Genomic DNA, 8,760 nt, shown 5'->3' with positions numbered 1-8,760 from the left:
AGAAAGAATATTAGGGAAATTAACATTTGTCTGTTCTGATAGTATTGCTGTGACAAAAGTAGTAAAGATGTGAAACGAATGGCTGTTGAGATAAGACTGATCTTGTCTTCCTTGAAAACTTAATCCTCTCTTATTCATTTTATTCCTCTTCTTTCCATGATCCACATTTGCAGTCATTCAGCTGCACAGCGAGGCAGATACCTCAGGTGGAAGGTAGTCTCCAGTGTTACACATACACAGGCAGTTTTTCCTCAAGGAGATAACATGCAGTATGGCAACAGAGAGTAAGTGGTCCTCTGCTTCTCTCCATATGTCCTTTGCATAAGAATCTAGTCTTTTGGGACAGTTTTGCCATCTACTTTGCCTGGAAGTAAGCTATTGGTATGATTCTGCTCACTCTCCTGTTTGCAGTATACACAAGGTGCCTGCGTACCATTTAGATAATAGATGGCGTAGATGGCATTACCCCTCTGTGATATTGGTGCGTGGGAACAAATTCCATTAGCACACTTGCAGACTGGTGAAACTCTTACACTGCAAATACTCAGCTCTGCATCTCTGTTTCTCCATTGTAAAAAATCTCAAAGACCTGATCTTCAGGGCTTATCCTGTGACATCGTAGATATTAGCAACTTGATGTTACCCACTGCCTCTCTGGTATTAGCACCTTGATCTCATACCCTATGTATCTGTCACTATTCTGTACTGATGTAAAGCAACATAGGTAATCAATCTATCTTATCTGCCTCAGCTAGACAGGAATTCATAGCATCACAAAAGACAGTATGTTGCTTTATCATCCAGTTGGTAGGGTGGTTTGGAACAATTTGACTGTTCACTCTTGAGACATGAAAGGAAATGTGCTTGGGTTGTGGAATCCTGGAATCCTTTTCCTGGATGTGCCTACTTACCACACATAGCACTGGTGGGCTATTATTTGCTTCAGATATCAAACTACTGTGGCTATTGCTGAAACACAGAAATGCAGCTATGTTTAAGGACGTGGTTGTTTCTCTGTTATGCTTCTCCACAGCTGGATCAGATACCAGTGGGAAAATCAGAAGCAGGTCTGAGATCATAGAAGACAAAAATACATCTTTTCAGCAGTACTGGCACCTCAACAGGAGCTAATGGACAAGAACAAAGGAGCTGTAAACTGAGTATTAGCTGACAAAAGCTTGAGCCAAGAATGCAAGTTCACTTTAGAAGTAGCAAGTTCAGATGGAAATATAGTACCAAGTACAGAATTGTCTCATGAAACAAAACCACATCCATAAAGACTTTAGAGGGCTCTGTGTCAGCCATGAAGCTGCTACTCTGCCCTTGTGAGGCCCCACTTGGAGTACTGCATCCAGGTCAATCCCCAGCACAAGAAGGGCTGTTAGAACAGGTCCAGAGGAGAGCCGTAAAGATGATCAAGGGGCTGGAGCACCTCTCCTATGAAGACAGGCTGAGAGAGTTGGGGATGTTCAGCCTAAAGAAGAGAAGGCTCCGGGGTGACCTCATTGCAGCTTTTCAGTACTTAAAGGGGGCTTATAAAAAAGATGGAGAGTGATTTTTTGCTCAATCAGACAAGGGGGTATGGTTTTAAACTAAAATAGGGGAGATTTAGATTAGATGTTAGAAGGAAATTCTTCACTCTGATGTTGGGGTACCAGAACAGGTTGCCCAGAGAGGTTGTGGATACCCCATGCCTAAAGGTGTTCAAGACCAGGTTGGACGAGGCCCTGCGCAACCTGATTTAGTGGGTGGCATCCCTGCCCGTGGCAGGCGTGTTGGAACTAGATGATCTTCAAAATTCCTTCCAACCTGAGCCATTCTATGATTCTATGAAATTATGCATCTGAGAAATTTCAAGTGCTGTTTGTTGCTATTTATTATCCAAAAGAGTGTTGCTGTCTGTTGCTATTTGCAGCTAGAAGTCAGTCGCTTATCAAGTAGAGGTGGGAATATCTACCACTGATGAAGTGGTCATTGAGGTTTACAATGAAATTAATTCTTTCATATCACCCAGGGCTGTCAAAATTAAACATACTGCTGTAGTAACAATTAAGTTTGACCAGATGGGTTCCCTGAGCTGAGCAAATCCTTGTACTGTGACTGTGAGTGTATTACCAGGAATGGATACTATCCCGTCTATTATTGTGCAATCAAGATGGAAGATTCATGGGCTCATATACTGGATGCATAGTGTGCAATGCTAACACGTTTTGAAAATGTGTTTTCTTCTAATATATGGAAACCCAATAATCAAATCTTTTGGCCTGCAACATCCATACTACCGTACAGCTGAGGTTATTTTGGAATTTTCTGTTTGGTATACAGAGCTAGAGTGGGCCTTCTCTGAATTGGACTGATTTCTTTCATTTCACCTTTAGTGGAATTCATCATTTCTTAAAAAAGAAAGCATATTCAAGGGATGAATTAATGCCACTGAAAATCATGCAAACACTACTTGACAACATTTTCTCTCCTCCAGCTTATAACATGGTTAATGAATCTCTCATCTCTCCAGCACTGCAGATCAGGTGTCTTCTGATAATCCATGATCCTTCAGTATCTCCCCAGGTTCCCGTTTTTCTCATCACTACTGAACTGCTCCATCAAATTCAGAAATCTGCTGCTCTCTTGGATGGTCTTCTATACATCAGATTTCCCTTTGATTTGGGAACACATATGTATGAGTTCCTGAAGAAGAGATGAAAACAAGAAATCATAGCGCACTTGCCTTCTATTTATTTTTCATCTATGCTGCTATATGTGATGAAGTAAGTTTTTATCTCTGAAGACAATTCTTAATGTAGCCAGCAGACATCTACCATGTGGGACCTTCATCACAAACTTATTCCAAGAAAAGAAGTGATGAGGTAATTTTATCTTTCAAATTTATTAAAAACAAAAACAAACAAACAAACAAAAAGTACCAGGTACAAAGGAAGAGGAGAAGAGGACAAGGAATGAAAAGGAACAACCATGCTAACATGTAGAAGCAATAGTGAATGTCTTGAAATTCTTCCAGGCCAATATTTACTTTAAAAGATTTCATAGAATCATAGAATCACAGAACAGCTCAGGTTGGAAGGGACCTTAAAGATTACCTAGTTCCAACACCCCTGACATGGGCAGGAATGCCACCCACCGGACCAGGTTCCCCAAAGCCCCATCTAACTTTTCCTTCAACACTTCCAAGGATGGGGCACCCACAGCTTCTCTGGGCAACCTGTTCCAGAGGCTCACCACCCTCTGAGTGAATAATTTCCTCCTAACATCTAACCTAAATCTCACCTCTTTTAGTTTAAAATTATTCCCCCTTGTCCTGTCATTGTCTGCCTAAGCAAAAGTCACTTTCCATCTTTTTTAAAGTTCTCTTTAAGTATTGAAAAGCTGCATAGCTTTTCAGGTAGCTTTCTCAGGGAGGTAGAAAGTTTCTTTATAAAGAACTCGTGGCACCTATTGTTTAATAGTTATATTTACAACTCTCATAATCATGTCTTGTATTATTATTATTATTCTAATATCATATTGAAGTGCTGGAAAGTGTTGCTTGACGTTAGTTTTTAGTTAGTTAGTTTAGTCCCTCCACTTGGCCGTAGTTTAGAAGTAACTGTTATAAACTGGGGGAAGAGGAAAGGGAACATGGTGATTGAGGATAACAATTCCACATGCAACTCCAGCTAAATCAAGCACAGGAAGCAGATATTTAAGAAACTACATATTTAAGAAACTACTTCAGTATTTTGAATATATATTTTGAATATATTATATAGCCATTGTAAAAAGACCAAAGATGATACCTGTCTCTTTTGTCCTCAAAAACTCTTCTTCGCTCTCTGAGTGTGTGGATAGCTTCTAAGAGCTGTAGAGTTTTATAAAACATGAAGTTGTTTCTTGCCCTTTTGAAGACATATATCAAATGTTGACCCAAAGCAGCAGGTTTGGATGGGAAACACCAATTCTGTCCAGTACTTACTCTACGTTAAAAGTGTTTGCAAACAGTTATTATCTATTATTTCACAAGAAAAACAGTCTAGTAAATTAATTTATTTTCCCTCTCCGCAAATGCTACTTTTGAACTAAAAAAAAATAACATTTGGAAGTAGGAATAGCAGGAAAGAAGGATCGCATGCTTCTAAGCAGACTAACCACTTGAATTTTCCATGTTGCACCCATTTCACAGCTGTCATTTGAAAACAGTCATGTTGATCTATAGGGCTGTGAAAGGCTCAGAATAAAATGAAAATGAATGCTACAGTGTGAAACAGGAGCTGGTCATTTCCTATTTCTTGTCTATCTGCCTGCTGCTGGAGCATGAGGGAGTGAGGCAAGGGGGAAGGAACTTCACAGTAGAAGTGCCAGGCTGCTGAAGTTCTGAATAAATCCGTATCCTGGCAACTCTGCACATTTGCTTTCCTTTTCCTCTACAAAGTGTTGTGGTACAGCAGAATACAAAGTCAGCAACAACTTTAAATCCTTGTGCTGAAAAAAAAAATATATATATATATAACTGAATGCAAAGCAAAGTAAACACACAAGCGAATCAGAAAATGGAGTTTTTGCTACCCAGACACATTCCATCTTTCCATGTAAAAAGATGCTGAAAATACTACTCCTGCATAATCATCTGTTTTTTAAAACCAGAGTCTCAAGGAAGAGAGGCTCCAGTGCTGATGCCTGCACAACAGTGCTGCTGGATTGCTTGGTGTGCTGGTAACAAATGCTAACAGCTGAGTGCTAAGACTAGTCCACTGCATATCTCCTGCTCTGTCTGTCTCTCCCTCTTTCTTATGCTGACCACTTCTAAATTTAAGTCAGATACCTTAAACTATGACATGAATGCTTTAACATTAGCAGTCAAAACCTAATTTTAGATCAGCCTCCCATTCTCTGATCCAGTTCAGCTGTGGCCACAGATGTAGTATGTTTCACTTTATCATCTCTTTACTTCTGTCTCATAAAGAAGTAAAGCAAGAGGGAAGGTGGTTTTAACTAACACAAGGTTGTTATCATAGCTCAGATTAAGGAGGTAATATCCAACTCAGTGGTGGCAGCCTCTGAAGATGAACTCTCTCTCTTGCAATTGTGCTATTGAGTTGAAATCTGCATATATGATGGACAAACAGACCCTGTTTTTCATACACACTGGTCTCATCTTGCAGAGGGACAAGGCCTCAAATGACACACAAAAAGCTTCCTACCACACTCCATTTGTCTAAATCACTTTCTGTCCCTGACGATAAAAGGAGAAAATCCATTTTAACAACGAACCTGCTCATAACATCCACATTTTCCCAGTAAGGATTTTTCAGGCAGGAAGTAGTCCAAAGGAAAAGATTTAAAATATTCTTAAATTTCTTTTATGAGCCAGTCTATCAGCTCCTAATTTCATAGACCTCTTGACACAATCAAAGGCAGCTTTCCCTCTTGTCTTACAGGTACTTTCTTCCAAACTGAAGCCAGAAATAAGCCTGTAATGTGACTCAGGTGACAGATCACATAGAGAAAAAACCACTGACAGAAAACTTACAAATAACCAATAGCCTGGTATGTTTTTCCAGGAATCATTTGTTGACCAATGAATAAATTCATAAAATGACGTCTTAGAGACAGGGAAAAAAGAGAAAATGGCAAAGAATATGATGTATTTCCATCACATCTCCCCATCTTTATTAGCAGAAAAGCAAGAGGGGTGCTACCTGATGCTCCAGAAGTGAAGACAAATGCAGAATTTTCCTTGCTAAAAGGTTTTCTTGGTTGCTTGGCTATGTAGTTGTTATTCCCCAAACTTTCTTTCTGCTCTGAAATCCTGTGCTACCCTCCTGTGACATTTTCTTGCATGCGCTCCACTGAAGTTTGGGTCTATTGTTTCACAACAAGAGAGCTGATCCTTCAGCAGTTACTTATTTATTGAGGTCACTTGAGGTCAGTGATGTGGGTCTTATGGGGTGCTTTTTTCAGAATATGGTCAATGTGGTCTGCTGGAATTCCTTTAATTTTGCAGAGGAGGAGGTAGATGGTGGAGGAGTTTCATTTTATATTTACTTACATATCAAGCACATAGGTCTATACCTGCATTGTATGTATAATTGGTTATTTCAGTGATTGGCACCATAGCGTGCCATTTTTGGTTCAATATTAATGGTCTTGTACAGTTTTTCATGAGCATGATCTTAATTCTTTATTTCTCACCGAGGGTTTTTTGTATTATGCAGCAAGGAAGGGCTACTCTGCCTTACCTCTCACATTTCCTTCTTGCCTGGGTGACAGGGGATTTGTTGACATTTGCTGCATGCCCTGTTGCTATTATAAATCGGAAGCTACATTTCAAGCTTCAGCACACTCAGAGTTAAGCTGCACTGGAAAGAGGACAATGGAAAATATAAAGGGAAGAAATTTAAAGATGTAGAAATGGAATTATTGGGAGGAGTTTGTTCTTTTATTTTAAAGCATTTAATACAGGAGTGAGAAAAAATCCTTTAAAAGTGTTTTTGTGTGTGTGTGTTGGTTTATTTTTCTTTTCCTTTTGGCTTTGTTTTCAAATCTAGATACTTAAAGTTAAGGTTTTAAATCTGTGTTTAGTCATCGGAGTTTGCCTTCAGTAAAGCCACTCCGCAATTTTCCTCTGAAACAATCTTCAGTATAAAAAGTATAGATTCTGGGATATGAAGTATTTTCGCGAATTTTGAAATATTCTTTCTAAATAGTATTTAATGTCAGGGCTTTAATGAACTGAGAAATTTGTGCTTGCAAAAATGTTGTTAAAAAAAAAAACTGTAAGAAGAGTTTCTTTCGTTTTAAAAACTTTTCATTTCTGTTTGTGTAATAAATGGGTACTATGAAGTGACTATTAAAAACAAACAAACAAACAAAAATTAAAAAAAAAAAAAGAGCAAAGTAAATTTTGCAAGTCAGAATAAATTAAATATTTCACCTGACCAGAAATCAGAGAATATTTCTTTTTTATTTCATTCAATAGGAAATTTTGAGAAAAACTTTATTCTCCCCTGTTCTATTCTGAGAGGGAAGGAATGTTTCGCATGAGGAAATTACCCCAAAATGAAAAATTGGGTTCTCCCACAACTCTGATGGCCAGATTTTCTAGTCATTTGGTAGCTCCAAGAGACTTTGGAATGTGTGTGAGTGCAAATCAATTTATTTATCTGGACTACTTATGTGTGAGGTCTACATAGTGAAAAGAAGTGCAATGTAGGGAGTCAATTTTATAAATGTGGCCACAATTCACTACCAAGGTACTTAAAAAATGAGAACAAATAGAACATATAAAATAATAGGAAGAATATGATTTGAAAATATTTTTCATGACCCATTGTAACTTATTTCACCATGTTTCTTTTTTATCTCCAGGATAATTTAGTGCATAATCCAAACCTGCAGATATTTCAAATTCTTTCTTTATTATTAGCTATGAAATTATATTTAAGTCTGGTAGCTTTTAAAGGGGTGAGTGGGATAAAATCAAGCTTCTAATTTTGCATCCTTCTCTAATCTCTGATTTGTGGGTGCTACAGGCTGGGCTTTTACATAGTAATAACTGGGCAGCAGATAGATTTGATACACACCTTCACATATAAACCTCGACAGTGGCCTGTATGTTGTGCAGTGGGAGCTGACCAGAACAGTCCCTTTTGGACTTCAGATCAACGAATCTCCCTATGAGGGAAGCTCTTATATTTTGTAGCTGAGTTGGGTTAGGTTTTCTATTTTTTTTTTTTTGTGGTGGTGGTGGTTTTTGGTTTCTTTTTTTTTTTTTTTTTTTAGAGGGTGGGGTTGGTTTTTATTCTCCGTGATTGCCTCTGCCCTTTGCTTTAAGACTATTTTCAGACTTCGCCAAACGTTTGATTTTTGTAATAATTGTTAGGATTCCCCCTCCCTCCCGCCCTCTCCCCAGCCTCGCTCTACACGAAAACTAAAATTGTGATTTAGATATTTAGTCCCAGCGGCCCTGCCTGTGCTCGGCAAATGGTTCCATGTCACTCGCTGCATCACAATATCGGAGCGGCGGCGCTCGGTGGCAGCTAATCCTCTGAGCCCGTTAATAAGCTTAGGAGCACGTTCATTGAAGACTGACGCGTTAGTCACAAACAGGGAGAAAATATCTACTGGGGGAAGCTGAATTGGTTTTAATCATCTGCTAATCACCAGTAATGAGACCTACTCTGGGGAAGAAAAGAAAAACAGATAGTCAGAGGGAGGTTTTGTTCTTCACAGCGGAGTAACAGGGAATGAGAGGGCAGCTGTTATTAGGAGAGAAAAGATGGAAAGAAAGGAGGGATTTGGCCAGACCAGATGAAACTTCTTCTGTGGCGTACAGTTTTGTTAGCTGAGTGTTTCTTTCATTCAGCCTCCAAAACTTCAGATCTGTCAGCCCCTCTGAAAGCCCCGGCCCACCTCTCCAAGCCGCCAGGGAGAAAAGGCGCCGCCACCCCGCCTCGGCCCCCCCCCGGCCCCGGCTCCCCCCGACCCCGGCTTCCCCCCAGCCGCCTCCGGCCGCAGCTCCTCTCCTTGCGGCTGCCACCGGGGCCGGCGCCCAGGGAAGGTGGGGGGCTGCCGGAGGGGTCGGGGTGCTCTGAGCGGCCCCCAAAGGGCTGCGGAAGCCAGACGGGGGGTCTGCCTAGCGGGGGATGCTGCTCCGTGTCTCCCGCCTGGCTGGAAGTCCGCCTCGAAGGTGCCTCCCTGCTCGCTCGGTCGCCCGCCTCAGAAAGTTTGGCTTCAAGAGGAGCAGTGAAAATAGGTGGGGAGGTG

At 40.4% G+C, this 8,760-nt stretch overlaps 1 long non-coding RNA gene across 1 annotated transcript; it reads right to left on the bottom strand.

Moving 5' to 3' along the window:
• On the bottom strand, positions 1-8,458 carry LOC310898359. The gene is made up of 3 exons (XR_014583221.1): positions 4,561-8,458; positions 3,795-4,476; positions 1-2,688 (listed from the first exon to the last, which is right to left on the bottom strand). It is a non-coding gene; the product is annotated as an uncharacterized lncRNA (long non-coding RNA).
• Positions 8,459-8,760: the final 302 nt, after the last annotated feature.

This window comes from Anser anser (genome assembly GCF_964211835.1).
Source record: "Anser anser genome assembly, chromosome: 1".
In the NCBI taxonomy this organism is placed as follows: Eukaryota; Metazoa; Chordata; class Aves; order Anseriformes; family Anatidae; genus Anser; species Anser anser.
This window is presented reverse-complemented; position numbering and strand designations above follow the sequence as displayed.